At 36.3% G+C, this 16,305-nt stretch overlaps 1 protein-coding gene across 1 annotated transcript in view; it reads right to left on the bottom strand.

Moving 5' to 3' along the window:
* Nucleotides 1-16,305, bottom strand: part of PDE3B (phosphodiesterase 3B) — an 87,164-nt gene that overhangs the window by 58,734 nt on the left and 12,125 nt on the right. The gene's annotated exons all lie outside the window — the stretch shown is intronic.

Raw genomic sequence — 16,305 nt, forward strand, 5'->3', positions numbered from 1 at the left:
AAAAAAATATCACAAAGGTCATTAAACCAGCTCTACTCTAACTCTATTTGACACAAAGGCATGCAGTAAACTATTCCAAGAGTATAATTCCAGTTTTTCCAAATGTATAGACTCTGGCCAAAAATCTTTAAGTAAATATGTTTCACTGGAACGGGAAATTGTATGCCTGATTTCATTTCTAATAGCCCTATTATGTGAAAGCTTTATGCCACAACACATACTCCTTTTAAATTCTCATTCTAACTATGCTATAGAAAAGAAGGAAAAAAGGCTACCCCTTTAAAGCAATAGCAAAGAGAATATATAGTCCTCCTTATCTCCTGCAAACTAGTTACTGTGACATATGCAACAGAAGATACAACTGTTAATCAAAATAAAATACAGAAAAAATAAAGAATGACACTGCAAACGGTACGTATCCTTATTTAAAGCAGCAATCTCTTTGGCCTAATCTAGTTACATACTTTCGTCTTTTCTAAGAGTCTGCCCGCAGCAGATAAACACACAAACCTTCTTGTGCTGCACCAACTGACGTCAGCAGTCGCCTAGGAACAGCATTTGGTGCAAAAGTGGTAGTACCAAAACTATGTTTACAATTGAGAAAGAATGACAGTATGCAGGGCTCACCATAGTTTCAGGAAAGAAACACAAATTTATAAATAGAACTACAAAAGATCTTTTCCAAAACTTCATGCATTATTCAAAGAACTTTTATCTGCTTAAATATTTTGCAGTGAATACCAAGAGTAATAGATTTACTTTTCTATATTCTAAATGTTACAATTTCCACTTCCCACCACCCTACACACACCCCCAGAAAAAAAAAAAAAAAAACCACCAGTTTTGGAATGCAAGCTTTGAGCTTCTTTCACTTCTGTTTAATCTGTAAACAAAAATTCAAATCCAGTAACAACTTCATTGGCTAACTGTTTACAGGGACAAAGCCCTGTTGTTCCCACAGCAGGAAAACAAAAGATCTCACAAAACAACCTGCACCAGTAGAAATAATCATCCCATCACTATTTTCTAAATCATCAAATGTTTAGAAAGTGTATCATTTAAGGAACTTAGAAGTGCTCTGCCTTAAATAACTCAATACAAAAATTATTCTGAAGACCCTGAAGAATAAACAACATAAAACTATACAGCTACGAAGCAGTTTGTGACAGTTTCCCAAATAAACTTAATTTTACAGTTAAGAGAATTTTAATTTAGAAAGAATGTAAGTGAAAACTGTACGTACAGGTTTAATTTACTGGTCCAGAGTAACTTACAAGTAAAGCTCAAATTTTGAGTAGCCCAATACTTCCCATTCTGTAACAACATATTATAAAGTTTCTAACCACTTGTTACACTTTTGGAAATCTATTGAAGAAGGGAAAAAGTGCATAGCTTGCACAAGTTCAAAAAAATGTTATTTAAAGTTAAGCACTAAATTTATGGATTACACCTCTAGTAGGCATCCTCCAGCTTCAGGCTGTGAAAATTAAGCAGTTTTCTCATCAGAACTGGGCCTAATAGGAATGCACTGCAATGTTAGAGAGACTGTACCTTGTGTGCTCACGTTCCACTTGCTAGTTCTGAGAAAACATGAAGGAAGAGGCTAAAACTAGAATGCCAAAAAGAGGACACTGCAGAGAAGAAACCTGAATAATATGAGTCAATACTACAAAAAAACAGAACGCCTATTTTCATATTATTTTGACGTATTTCCAATACGAAACCTCATGTTCAACAGTCACTCTCAACCCCTGAACTATAATTAGTTACTCAGATACAAGAAGCTGTGTATGCATTTATCACAGTTTTTTGCTGTCCACATCTCCAATAAAAAAAACTGCATTGAAAGAGAACACAATCTACCTCTTCCTTTAAGCTAACATCAGAATTACTACAAATTTGAGAAGGGTAACTGGAACATATGCTATATCAAATGGAAGTGATCAAAATCAGGAACATTCCCCCTTCATCCCACCATCCATATGCAAAGTGGAAAAACTAAATAAAAGACTGTAAACAGGGCTAACTCTCTTTTTTAAAATATTAACTTCCTGACATGCAAGCGCTTTTACACAATTCATCCCCAAATTCTCTAAAGCCAAGGAAAAGGAGCAAGTAACATCAATTTGATCTGAAGCAGCTAATGCATGGTTCCATTCATCTCAGCATTTTTTGGTCTGCTACCAGGAGTGGGAGAAAGCTGTTTCTGTGATTTCAGTGCACCCCTAAAGAATATTGTCTCTGGACAATGTCCAGAAGTAATCTGGGCCAAGAATAGCCATTTGATCCCAAACTGAAACATTCTGACACCAGCCGAAGGTCTAAGTAGTTTATCTGGAAGTCAAGCAGAGAGATCTGAAGAAAATAATTGGCTCTACTAAACTCAGCAAAGCCTTCCTCGTTGATTCTGTTACAGTTCAGAAAATGCTTCAGCTTGCTTTCTGATTTATATACCCGTACATGGACTCTAAGTCAACTTTTCCAGGATTCTGAATTCACTTCGCATCACACCTCCCACCATGACAGCTGAGAACTGAGTTGCCAGTTTTCTAGTACCTTTGGGAAACAAAGCATCATTTTTCTGCTGCTGTATCTGGAAATAATCACGGTGACAAAGGAAAAAACTAGCTGTTCAAACTGCTATACTTTTAAGAATTTTTGAGGAGCTAGACCACAGTTCAACCGTGCTTCAATGGACAGCACCAGCAGGAGACTGTTATCCAAGGCTCACTGCTGGTAAACCTCCCATGCAGAGACATTCAGAAGCTTCCTGGATAATCTTTTAATATAACTTGTGATAGGAAGCGAAGACCCAGAAGCAAATGTCCAGTCATTATGAAAAATGCAGTCTATGCACTAAGTGCACAGTTGCAGAATTCTGCTTAGAATTATGCTCCCACAATGCCAGCTTTGTATTCCATAAAGAGGTAAGACTTACTGGGAGATCAATTTTGTTGTTGTTCTAATAACTGGCCTTGGATATGGGCCAAGTTTTAAATAAGTGTCTTTTTTCCTTCTTCACCCTCTCCTTCATAAACCTTAACTAGTAAATAATTTTTTTAAAAAAAATCACCTCACTTCTGAAATAGACAACACTCAGATATAAACAATTAAGAATAAACATACAAACCATCTTATCCGCCAACAAAATGTGGACTTGAAGATTCAATGAGAAAGATACTTCACTCACACATAAGTTACTTTTCTTACAGGGGGAAAAAAACCCACCTCGGAGTATCAGAAAACACTGAGGAAAATGAGTGGGAATTGATGTTAATAGAACTTTAGGCTTTCTGATCATTCTGAGAAAAGAAATTCTATGAAAGTTCATCTTTTCCCTGAAAAGCAAGCTTCTTTACTACATCCTTTTATCTGCTGTCCATTTTACTATTCAGGGCTCCAAAAGAATGGACTGTGACCTATTCTTCTACTTCTGAATAGGTACAACACGAAATAAAATACCAGTGAGAACTTGCTTTCACATCCCAGCAACAGCAGTGAAGCATGCGTCATGCTAAGTCAAAACCTGTTTGAGTGCCTCCATCAAACAATGGCCATTGCCATTCCCATTTAGCAATCTGCTACAAACAAGAAAAAAAAGTTATAGTCTACTGCTAGAAAGGCTCAGAGCATAAATAAATCAGCCAATAAATGAGACAGCATTTCATTTACCTTGGAGCTGTCACCGCTAGACAGCTTATTTCTGTAACTGGTAAAGACTGAAGAGCAGTAAATTAAATCCTGTAACGTGACAGAAAATATGCTGTCATGCTTCACTACATAGACCATCTTCCCAAAACTCAAACAAAACATCTCAACAAGCCATATCAGAACAGTAAACACACTTTTTCAGAAAAAGAGGTAAGTAATTCTGTGAGGAGCACAAGTGACAAAATCCTCAAAACTTTTGGCTCGTGACTAGACTACCTGGCAGGAACTTTTGTCTTATGCCTAGATTACCTGGCAACTTGGAATCGCAAGCTCCAAATGCCCCGTTTTCCTGTGTTTAGAGTACTCATTCCATCTGTCTTTTGTGGCTTCTTCAGTCTTTTTCATAATGAGGGTGCTAGTAGGCTCTCTTCTTTTGCTGGCTACAGATTTTCATGAAACTTACAGGAAATGTATTATTCAGGATGATTAACCTCTGTCATATTTAACTGAAACAAGCCAATGAATTCAAAGATACTAGGGATGGATGATCACATGACAAAAAGGTACTTGAATTAAACACATACAATGTACATGCACTTTTGTAAATTTTTATACATTTATAAAATCCTACAGACATAATTTAATGGCTTATATTGCCAATAAGTTAACCTACAGTGGTGCACCCAAAAAGACGATCAGAATAGCCACTTTAGGGGTGACCTGGAAAACAGGCATCTGTGGCAAGGAAACAAAAACTCCTCACCAAATGCAGGTATCTGACAGCATGGGACAGTATTTTGTTAGTATTTAACAGGAAGATAAAAAAGGAGAAAGGAAATTATTTCTTAAACACTTTTTGTCTTGTAACGTAAACTATAGGGATACATTTACATAACTAAAAGATGCTTTAGCTTTGTGTAAGGACTATGATTTCAAGTAGTGCAAATTCAGGATTAAAGCTATAACAATGAAAGAAGTTTAGAGGAAGCTCAACTTGGAGTTCACAAAAATTAATTGGCTAAGACTAGAAAAGGCTACTTACAAAAGAAATGCCGATTCATTTGCAGAATGGAACAGTTCAATTGATTTACTCTTCAATAACAAAAAAATATTGGCGCTTAAAAAAAAGTGATGTGGAAAATTGTTATTGCAAACACTGTAAGACTGACTATTATGTTTGAACAATTTTAACACTCACTATCACACTTAAACAGTTTTAATTAATTGCCTCAGGACACAGAAAGGGAGCTACTACTTTGCAAACCAGAAAATGCGGTTTCTCAGTGTGTACAAATGATTACTAAAAATGATTACAAGCTGCTTAAACAAAAGCATGCTGTACAGGTCATATAGGTTATAAAACTAGTCAGAATACTAAATATGTTTTAAATGTCAATATGCAAAAGCTGTAATTTAATTTCAAAGTTTTTTATTATATTTTTGACATTGACATTTTTGCTAATATAAAAAAAGTTGTGTGGCTTCTTTGAAGTTATGAGATTCAGTGCAAACACACAGGGCATTTCACAATATTTAGACACATCCTAACAAGTCAGTCATTAAATACACCGATCTGAAAATGGGGTAGGAAAAACACGTTTTGTGAACTTCAGGCATTCTATTTCTTCCTTTTTATAAGATTTTTGAAATTAAGTGTATGTGGATTTGCTTTTTCTTAATTTTTTTTTTTTAACGTTTAAGTAAGTGTTCTAACAATCATTACTAAAGTACTAACACAGAGGAATACACCGATCCTTCAATCAAATAAAAAAATAAAGCTACGCAAAGCACTCCAAGAAGTTATGGAATGAACAAAACAAAAAATCCGTATCATTTCACTAAGCAGTATTCATGATAATCTCAATGTTCCTAGTTTTCATAGTGAAAATTTAAAACATTTTGAATATTTTGTTGAAATTCTCTGACAAATTATATCTTCCAAAACTGCTACCTTTAGAGCACCTTTGCAAAATAGGAATCCCTTGCTTTGTAAGTGTGCCAAGAAAAGAGAGAATAAAAGTCTATTTTATATAATGAAATGTAATAAATACAAATGCTTTTTTAGCATTTTGACATAGCAACAAAACTGTAATCTTATTGTGGATTAAGCTGTATTAAATGCCAATACAATCAAACACTTAGGAGATCCTGAAATTGCTTCTGTTTGATACATTTTTCTGTCCAATAGATAAAAGGGTAACCTTTAATTCTCCTCAACCCATACAGGACTGTAACAAAATTAATTAATTAAATCAGCACACAGTACATGTGCATTGAGAACACAACCTTTAACATATAAGAAAGATCAGGTTTTGACTGGAGGCCCCCAGATAGTGCAGCATAGAAAATAAGGCAGGGAAAGACGGGGAAAACTGATTAGAATTGTCCAGTCTGGCCTTGGGTTATATCCCTGTCAGCATTGACCATTTATAAAAAACTTTAGCTAAAATTCACAGAACATTCAATTTTTGACAGTTCATCTGCCACAACAAGGAGTTTTGGCAATATATTTAAGCTTTGTGGGTTACTTGTCCAAATGTTCAATTAATCAGAAAGATTAATGGCAGAATGGAATTCAACACAAACTATCCACCCATGGGCACCCAAATTCCTGATAGGTTTCAGAGTATGCTGTGAATTGTCTCAGTTACACCATTAGCAGCATGGGATACAGCTGTTTTAAAGCCAACACAAACAGTTGTTTCTGTACTCCTTTTCTTGAGATGTTGTAGGGTCATTATACCTTTTTGCAGTCATGACAATGGATGACTGCTAAGGGCCACTCTTACACTCTTCAGGAGTGCTTGTCGAACTGTCTCAGTCAATAAATAATTCCCCTCAACTATTTCTTGCAATATATTCTGAATAATGTTTTCAGTTGAAAAGGCTTTTATACTGTTTTAACTTTTCAATATATTTCTACCAGCTAGCCATACTTATTAAAGATCTTACAGACCATGTTCTAGGAATTCCAGTGACAGAGGACCCTGCACATCCCTTCATACTTCATACAGCACTGTTGAAAACAGATGAACTTATACAATCACTAGCAAATAGATAAAGCCCTAAGAATTGCTAAATCCTTATTTTGACATAAGTGTTCTAACTCCATCTTCTGGCTAGGAATAATTGGTATGGAAGATCAAAAAAAATTACCAAGCAAATTCAGCCTGACATCAGGCTTTATTTACAAACTTTATGCTTCTATAGTCTTGTTTCTTCTTTACGTGATTAAAGTCGCCCCAGTTCATCATTCCTTTCACTTCCCTCTCACTTCTTCTGTGTTATTTAATCTTTGTCAAGCAACTATTCAATCAACATTTTTGTTAATGTTTTGGTTCAAAAAATATGAACTTAATAAAGGGCAAATTTCTGCTTTATCTTCCTGAACATTATTTAAAAAAAAAAAATTAATTAGGTGATGATAAACTGTCCTTATATTAGGAAAGCATTATTAGTTGCACAATGCAAGATCTAATATTTCAGATTTCATAACAGTGTAGAGCTAACAACTCCAAGCAGCAGGGCTGCAGGCATTTTCATAAGATTTTCTCTTTGATCAGAAACCTCCAACATGCAGCAGAAGAAAAATCAAAAACTTCAGAGCAGAAGCAAGTACCTGAACTCATTTGTGTGTGCACCTCAATAGACAAATTTATTCAAAAGCTGAAACAAGACATGTGGTGTGCCTGCTTCCATTTCTCCACTGCCACCTCCTTCTGCAAAAAAATATAATTGTAGCTAATGCCTTTTACATTGGTGATTCTACTGGGATGATGGACAGAACATATAAGCAAACACCTCTATAAAATGAGCATATCACAGACTCAGACTTACTATGTGAGGAATGAGTGATACATGATTAGATTGCATAATTCCATATTATAGAAAATAGTAAATGAGATAGAACTCAAGCTGGCAGGAACAAAGCCATAGGACCTATTTGTCCCATGAATTTCAGTCTGGGCTTGAACTATTAATAAGAAACTGTAATTTTGATGACATTTTCTTTTTTCTTGCTGTCACATACGTGACTTTTTTGGCAATGTGAAAATTAAGAGCCAAGGAGGGTTACTGCAAAAAGCTGGGTTGAAGCTTTCTTACTGTAGCAACTTACTTTATCAGAAACAAGGTACCCAGAAAAGTAAGCAGAGAAATCATCAAAATACCTAGAAGCATCAGAAAGGGACAGACCTACTTCTTGACTCAGCATGAGTCGACATCCACTTCCATATTCTAAGGCAATAGTTTCCCTCTGCTACCGTATTACATAGTCCTGTAGACAGAAGCATGATGGATTGATGTGAGTCCAAGACTTGTAAAGTGACTCACAAAAGTGTTGTTACAGTTGTATAATGTTTTCCTTTTACTTCACTCTGAAAATAATGAAGAATTTTCACATAAACACAACAGTATGAAAGCCCTGTTTTAAATGAGTGCCACATACTCAGGTATTAGGAAGAATCTGAGTCACATGTGTCCTTTATCCGTTCATTCTGTTCTCACATATGAATGTGGTATGATTCTGTCACAACAAATTGTTTTTCAAAAGAACCCTCTGCCCCATTTACTGTACAAATCTAACTTAGATATCTAAATTTTCTGATTTTTCCTTTCCTGTCAAGGTCTTTGTGAAAACTTTGTGTATAATGTTGGATGTTGCAAGCATGGTACCACACCTGACTGCAATTGCTTAATACCTTACATTTTAAGTACCCATTTGCTCTATTTCAGCTACCCAATGTTGAAGCATTCTGTTCTTTTTATTTCAAGTGGACAAATGCAAAATACACAGTTCACATAAGACATGAAAAAATACAGAGGCTTTTGGGTGTGAGGGGATGCTTTTTTGACTTACTTACTGGGAAGTTCCAACACATCCATTCTTTATGCTGCAGTGCCATTAGTTCCCTCAAATCAGTACAACTTGGCATTGCCACAAGAAAGGAGCAGTCCTGCCCTCCCTCAGCTGCTCATTCCCATCCCTGTGTCACTCCCTTCCCTTCTACAGCAAAAGCATTCATGTAGACACCGTGGCAAGGAACTACAAAAAGAACTGATTACTTTTAACAGGGATTAGTTCCCCAATTTAGTTCGCTGTGTAGTCTCGTGCATGCTTGTGTCAGCACAAAGGGGGATGGTGCCAGGGAAGGAATGAACGGACAGTGCTGAGAAGGACCACTCCTTTCAAGGGGAAGCACCACAAAGCATTCAGGGAATTGGAACATTTGACTAGAGGTGTTCATATTAGAAATGATGCATCTGAAGGTCAAAATAAAATTAAAAAAATCCTTTTTTGCGACTACATAAAAATTAATCTAAATTGAACATAATTCTTAGCATCTGAAAATTATCAAGCTCTGACCTCAGAACTCAAAATTTTAATCAAGACTTGCACTGCAATTGTAGCTTTCAGCTGACTATCATGCATTTTAGTGAGTTCTGCTGCTGGTATTACCAGCAAAAAAAACCTCAAACCACAAAACACCAAAATGTAAAGGAACAATGAGGAAGGAGGGGTGAGGGAGAAGAGTTCAGCATTCCCAAATGAAAAAAAAAAAAAAAAAAAAAGGAAGTATAGAAAAGTTACTGATATCACTGTGTCATTTGACCTTCAAAGCCACTGAAGTCAGGTTCCAATGGGCATCTTAGTAAAAACATTTCCTCTGAATAGCTACAATACACAGAGGACACAACGTTTTAGTCAGAGTTGTTTATAAAATTAGTATCCCAGAAGAAAACCATTGTGGCGTATGAAGACTGAGAAAATCATCTGCAACTGTAATCTAAGGCAATGAAAAGGAAAAACAAGCTCTCCATTGCACAAGATTTTAGGTCATTATTGCATTCTATTGATTAATTAAGGACTCAAATTCTATGTGGATACCTAACACATCGAGAGAAAGCCTGACACTCAAGAAACTGGAAACAAGTTACCTGCTTGGATACAGGCAATAAATGAAATGATGAAAATCACAGAGAGTAAAGGAAAACTTGTGACATGCCAGGAAAATTTAGAGATGGCTAAGGCACACCTCTCTGTAATTCCTCCTAGTTTTTATCCTCTGAAAATCCTAAACAAAGAAGCCAATGACAGGTGTACTGCACACACTGAACTTGTGATGTCCTAGGGTCGAGCTGTGAAGAAACTTCCAGAGGAAAAGAGGAAAGAGGTAGATTTTAATACCAGGAGAAAGGGGCTGCTGAACAGAAGTCTACATAATTTCCTCTATTGAGCCTAACGATTACATGCAAACAAAAAAACCCCAAAAACACATTACTGGCAAAGATGGTTTGAAACTGAAAAGACATGGAAGAAAGTTATTCAAATTAGACAATGGGAGTAACTAAGTTTTAAAAAAACCTGCCCATCTTAGGTGATTCTAATGATCATTTAGGAACATAACCATATGATGAGAAAATGAATCAAAGTAAAAAACACCTTTGTGTTGCTCAGAAAAGCATTTAAATACTCCTGATGCACAAACCTATCCATACAAGGTGATCTGACTGCTGGCCATTTTAGCTATATACAAAAACAAACGATGGACTGTCAGTCATTTGATGCTTTAATTGGAATTTTCTACAAAATAACTCACAGCATAAGATTTGCAAAGAACATTTTACTGATTTGTTTTCCTCAGTAAAAATCACAATCAGGAAAAGATGGAAGAGACCTTAATCCCTCTTCTCTTTCATAACACCCACCTATCTGACTGGTTTTAAAAGTTACAGAACACACTATATTAGACAAGCAGACTTACAAAGTCAGGATACTACAACAGATATAAACCAAATGTTTGCTCAGGAATCACACAAAACTTCACAGAATGACTGAAAGATGAAACAGCCAAGTAGTGTCCTACTATGCTGCAGCTCCACCTGTTATTACAGATTTATCTTTTGAAACACGCATATATACTAGTCTGGCTAAGAATAGGACATTCAGAAAACAATCAAATGTTGTCAGCTCATAAAAGCACTTTGAAATAGCTAACAAGTGCCAGAATGAAGATTAAATTCACATATCTAAGCAATATTAAAAGTTATGTAGAAAAATAAGTATGTGAACTTGTAATTCCCATCTCCTTAATTGAAGGAAGACTAACAAGGCTTACAGGGCTGAAGATCTAAATGGGGATAAAACAAAATATTATATATGTTTGATGTATTGTGTAATTTGCAGGCACCGCCCTAAAGAAATGGCAAAGTTACTGGACATACACTCATAGAGCCCAACAGTGACCTGATGACACCATAACCTCCATTTTACTGTGTAGAATTGAAGGGATAAAGAAGAAGGACAAAATTTACAATTCAAAATCTGCAGTTTCCAGATCTTGCTTTGTCGACACCTACATTAGCTCTTTAATAATCACACAGATTTAAATTTCAGTACTCATTGAATTCAATGGTAAGACTTCATAACTTGGCAATTGAGCTAATACAAATGCATACCAGATAAAGCACACACCAAGCAGTGGCTACACACAACGTGTTAGCAATGTCAGTAACACTATTTTGAACCAGCAGCAAAACCAGTTGCTTTTCCTTTATAGAGGCATCCCAGTGCTTTAGCCACTGCCACCCATACACAATGTATATTTCTTTTTACAATAAAATAAAATTGAAGAGGATCCTGTATGAAGATCCGAGACCAGGTAGACAGTGATCACCATTTGAAATGCAACCCCAGTGACCAACTAACCATAGATGACACTGGCTGAGTGTGAAAAATGTCTTAGAAATAGGGACTGCCAGTATTTTACAGCTAAGTTAATTATCATAAATGTGCAGGAACAAATAATTCTAAGCCTTGTATTCAAGGATTGGGGGGGGGGGGGGGGGGGGAAGTTGTTGCATTGTTTGTTTGTTTTTTTGGGGGGTGGGGGTAGAGTCAGGGAGGTTTGGTGATTTGGTTGCTTGACTTTTCCCCACCAGGAGCTTTGTGTATACCTTTCAGATACTAACACAGCTCTAACTGATGAACTGTCAAAGTTATTCTTTTAAAAATGAAGAAAATGCAGGGGTATTATTATATGGAAGAATTATTCCAAAGTAACTTGAAAACCCTAGTATTTAAACATTTAAAATATGTTAGCTTTTTAATGTTCACAAAAACACAGGAACACAAGCGTGTTCTATATTAACTTTGGCATTTTAGCAAGTTTAGCCTTTAGCCACGGTTTAAAATCCAAGTTTATTTATGTGTTTGCCTGTGTAACAACACAACAACAAACTCCACACACTCTTCTTGGTTTAACCTGTTGGTGACTGCATGGTTTTTTTCTGTAAAAAAATAACCAGCCATAAGTAGCCATAAGGCAATACTCATACTAACAACATACATCAATATTAAAGCAGTTACTGTGAATTTGTTTACACTGTAAGTGAAATGCAGAAGACATGATGATTTTCTGAGATAAAACACATACTGCTTGCAACACTAACTGGTTTATATTAGTGGCTAGGTAACCACTGTAAGTTACTGAATTTTAATCAACGGAGGAAAAAAGTATTTAGGAAAAGAATCCCTTGCTTTAGAGGTTAAATTTTCATACAGATCACAAAAATTTGATTGCACATCTGTCAGAATCAAGCACAACTACAGTGTTCTTTGGAGAAGTAAGCTGGAGAGTTTAAATAATTTTACAATGTATCCAAAGTAACACTTTGCAAATTTGCATGAGCACCACAGCAGCAGTCACTACCAAACAGTCTGAGATGAAGCCAGTCTTTTCCTTTGTAACAGTCGAGTCCAGCTTGCAACACTATCAAAAATAAAAGAACTGTAAGCTAATTGCTGGCAAGTATGACGCAAGCGGTTTCCTCGGTAACAGCCCAAGTTGCTGAAGTGCCTGATCCAGCATTTCCTCATCTGTTTGCACTCACACCAGCAGTCTGACAATGTAGTCACTGCATCCTGTTTCACTCGGCAGCCAGCGAAAAATACTGAGCTTAACCCTTGACTAACATCTTCACAGTTAACCAAGCCTATCTATAAATTAACTTTTACAATAGCGTTTTCTGCGTGCCTCTTTAATTTTCTCACCTTTGCAGTAGCTGTCTACATTGCATTTTCTTTTTAACTGAGAAGGAAAAACATGAGAAAGAAAACATCATCTAAAATTTAAAAAAGCGTAACATATCTTTCAATTTGCGTTTGCACTACTGAAAGTTTCTGCCACATGTTAAGTTTAAGAAAATTAGTCACCTGCAGATCTTACATAAAACACCAAATTACCCGTATCTCTGATTTTCATTGAATGGTTTTAGCTTTATAGTTCCAGAATTTTCCTCATTTTGTACTATACTCAAAGTAAATTGGATACAAACATCAAGAGGATGCATCTAACTACCGCTCATTCACTTCAAAAAGATGTGTATTCATATATAACTAGGAAGCATGTTTTAAAAATTTGTCACAGAACAGTTACTGTATACAGCCAGGAAAACAAAAATCACATTTTGAGCTTAACAAAAAAAATACGTAGAGCATGGATCTCATCTGTGAGCTATCTTGCAGGGAAACTGCAGATTCTGGTGGAAAAAAATTGTTAAAAAAATGCAAATGCTGGCCTTTCTGACAATATATTGCACATGCAAAAAAGACAGTTTTAAGTTTTATTTTTAAATGTGAATTTGAACTTGGGTCATTTCGGGACATGAATAAAGACAAAACAAGCACAAAGCCTTTATTTGCTGACATTGTTGCTTATCTGGTGTAAACCGTAACTGGTTTTCTGTGCTATGAAATAGTTGCAGGGCACAAAAAAAGCAAGAAGGCAACATAGAAGTAGTATATTTTGTTTAAAAATTTTAGGCAATGCTTCACCAAGGCAAAATACACGAGACATACTGCTGAAAAAAAGTCTCCCACCTTCACTGACCTACCAGTGTAATTTTAAGTGGAAATCCCCTAAAGCATTCTGAAATAGACAGCCCACAGCCAGCCAGAACAACCTGTCACAGCAGCTTCCTGGCCACTAAAGAGAACTAGGTATCAAAAATGTGAAGGTGCAGGGAGGAGGCAACATTAGGGACTCTTCACTATTTCTTTCACAAAAGCTTACTCACTCATGAGGCCAGGTTCATATCAAATTAGAACCACTCTAAAAGGAGATCTAAAGCAGCCCTGACTTTCCAGTAAGTGGAAGTCTCATTCTTTCAAATACATCATGGATCCTCCAGTTTCTTGGGAAACCTTCTTAAAATCTAGTATCATAACTTACCCAAATTCCAAAACACAAAATACGAAGTTTTAATCCAAAAAGTCCAGGGGTACAGGCAAATGAGTGGCCTGTAATAAAACTCTGAAGAACAGTATGCAGTTATGCACTGGCCACCATACTTTTGTAGGAAATAAGAAACATAAAAGGGCTACCACGTTTCACAATATGATTGATGCTCTGCTTAGTTGGTAATTAACTAGTTGTTAGCATTTCAGCAATGATGTTCTCTAAATGCAGATGTTTCCATCAGCAGGCTTTTCTATGCTATTAGTATAGTTTTCTTCTGTTATCAGTTCTTAGCTTCTTGCTGTACACCTGCATTACTCTTCATTCTGATGTTCCAGTACCCACACAGTAGGTAGGAGGGCAGAAGAAAAAAAGAAATAAATGTTTCCTTTACCAATAGCCTGTGTTCCTCAATGGAATGGAAAGCCAGCTCAGAAAAAAAAATACATTATCTGGTATGTAATCATGGACATTCCAGAAAGAGATCAAGAAGTTTCAGGGATGAAGAGGCATTGATAGGCAGAAAACCTGTGATTACACAAGGCATGTTGAGGAACCCAAATATCCCTGTAGGGGAGGGAAGCAAACCAACACAGGCTAGTGAGACTACTGTTGCAGGTTTATGCTGAGATACAAAAGATTCCCACCCCAACTCTACTCATCAGCTGATCAGGAATCCCTGAGAAAAATCATGAGCCACATGATGTCTTTAGGTTATGGGATTCAAGGCTGAGACAGGTTCTCCAAAACTAAAACATAAAATGGTTGCTGAGGACATCCTCAATAAAATGAGGTTTTAGATGTCTGGATTAGAACCAAGTGGAGGAACATCCACATACAAGTTCTGTCAGAAGGCACTATCTAAACATAAACACAGGCATCAAATGATTTAACCATTTCAGTTATGTAGCTGATACATAACAAGACCATTTTGCATAGAAGGCTAGCCTCTATAAAGCTTGGAAGTCTACCCAGTTACTAACAATTTAGTACTTTTTCAATACTCAGAATTGTTATCCACCTTATACAAGTCCAGCAACTATGGAATCCACCATCACGATATACATTTTTTCTCCAGCTATACCCTGACTGGGGCACGAGAAGAAAAATACAGCTCTCTCCACCAAGCTAGATAACCTCCCAAATGACACTCATGACAAGACAGATGCAGGGAAGTCACTGCTTTTTTTTCTTGGCTTACCCCTCTTCCTGTAATTGGCAGGGGTACCACTGCAGAATGTCTCAAAAAATGAAGCAGAGTTCATGGGAAGAAAAAGACAGACCTGGGACACAGCTGGGAATCTAACAGACACGTTGAGACAAAGTACTACTCAAAAATTGGAACTAAAGTTCAAAATTTCCTTCAAAAAAGAAAATTCTACAAAAGTCCAGTTAAATTTGCTTGCCTTGTGGAGGCAAATAAAGCTCAAGACATCAGGACAGAAAATATTCCTCTGCTCCTACTCGCCCTGTTGCAACCATAGCTGTAATCAGAATGAAATACTTCAATTAAATTTGTATATGAATTTCAGTATTATAAAGATCAGGGAAAGCTTTCTTAAAGCTCTCAAAGATTGCAGGAAGGTACATCAACAAATACAAATCCTGTAATTCTTTCCTTCCATTTTGAATGGAGAAATGAAGGGAGTAAGATACTCAGTATTTATTTTTTAAGGCACGGTTCATTCCCTATTATCATTAGTCAGCCATCTACTCTTGCTACAGCTGCAGCACTTGAGCTAATACTACTCCTATTTCTCCTTCCTCACTTGTTTACAATAGGAAAGAGGCAAAACATAAACGAGATGGCTAAAGGCTTAGTCTTCTCAAAAAGAAAACCCAACAACCTAAAACCCCCAAAACACACACAAACAAACAAAAGAAAACCCAAAAACCTAGACAACCTTTGTCCCCTCTATCCAGGAAATAAACAGAGGGTTGTTTTCAGCTTTGAAACCACGCAGACATACAGATTCTCTTTGGGCAGCAAAGAGTAAGTTCCTAACTCCAAAAGCTTACATATTAAGAGCTCAGATCTTACAAATAAATTTGCAGTTATGCTTATAGAGAATGAAGCAGGCGAGTAAGCACCTTGCATCTAACTTGCAGGACTAAAATAATAAAATGAAAAAACAAAGACCTTTACAATATTGTATAGTATCAAGGTAAAGGACAAGGTCTGTACGAGTATGTCAAAATAAATGCACACACCTTTTCAAATGTAGTCTACTTATGTATCGTTCTTCAATAATGGACATTTACATGGTACTGAAGAGATTCTAGAAACATTTTTATGCCGTAAATGCAAGGAAATATTTAATATATTTTATAAATTGTATGTTACCAAATGTTCTCCATAAGTGTGGGGTTTTTTAAACAATTTCATTACTAGGTTTCTAAAGAAGTGCTTTCAGCC

This window comes from Falco peregrinus, chromosome 9, assembly GCF_023634155.1.
Source record: "Falco peregrinus isolate bFalPer1 chromosome 9, bFalPer1.pri, whole genome shotgun sequence".
NCBI lineage: Eukaryota > Metazoa > Chordata > Aves > Falconiformes > Falconidae > Falco > Falco peregrinus.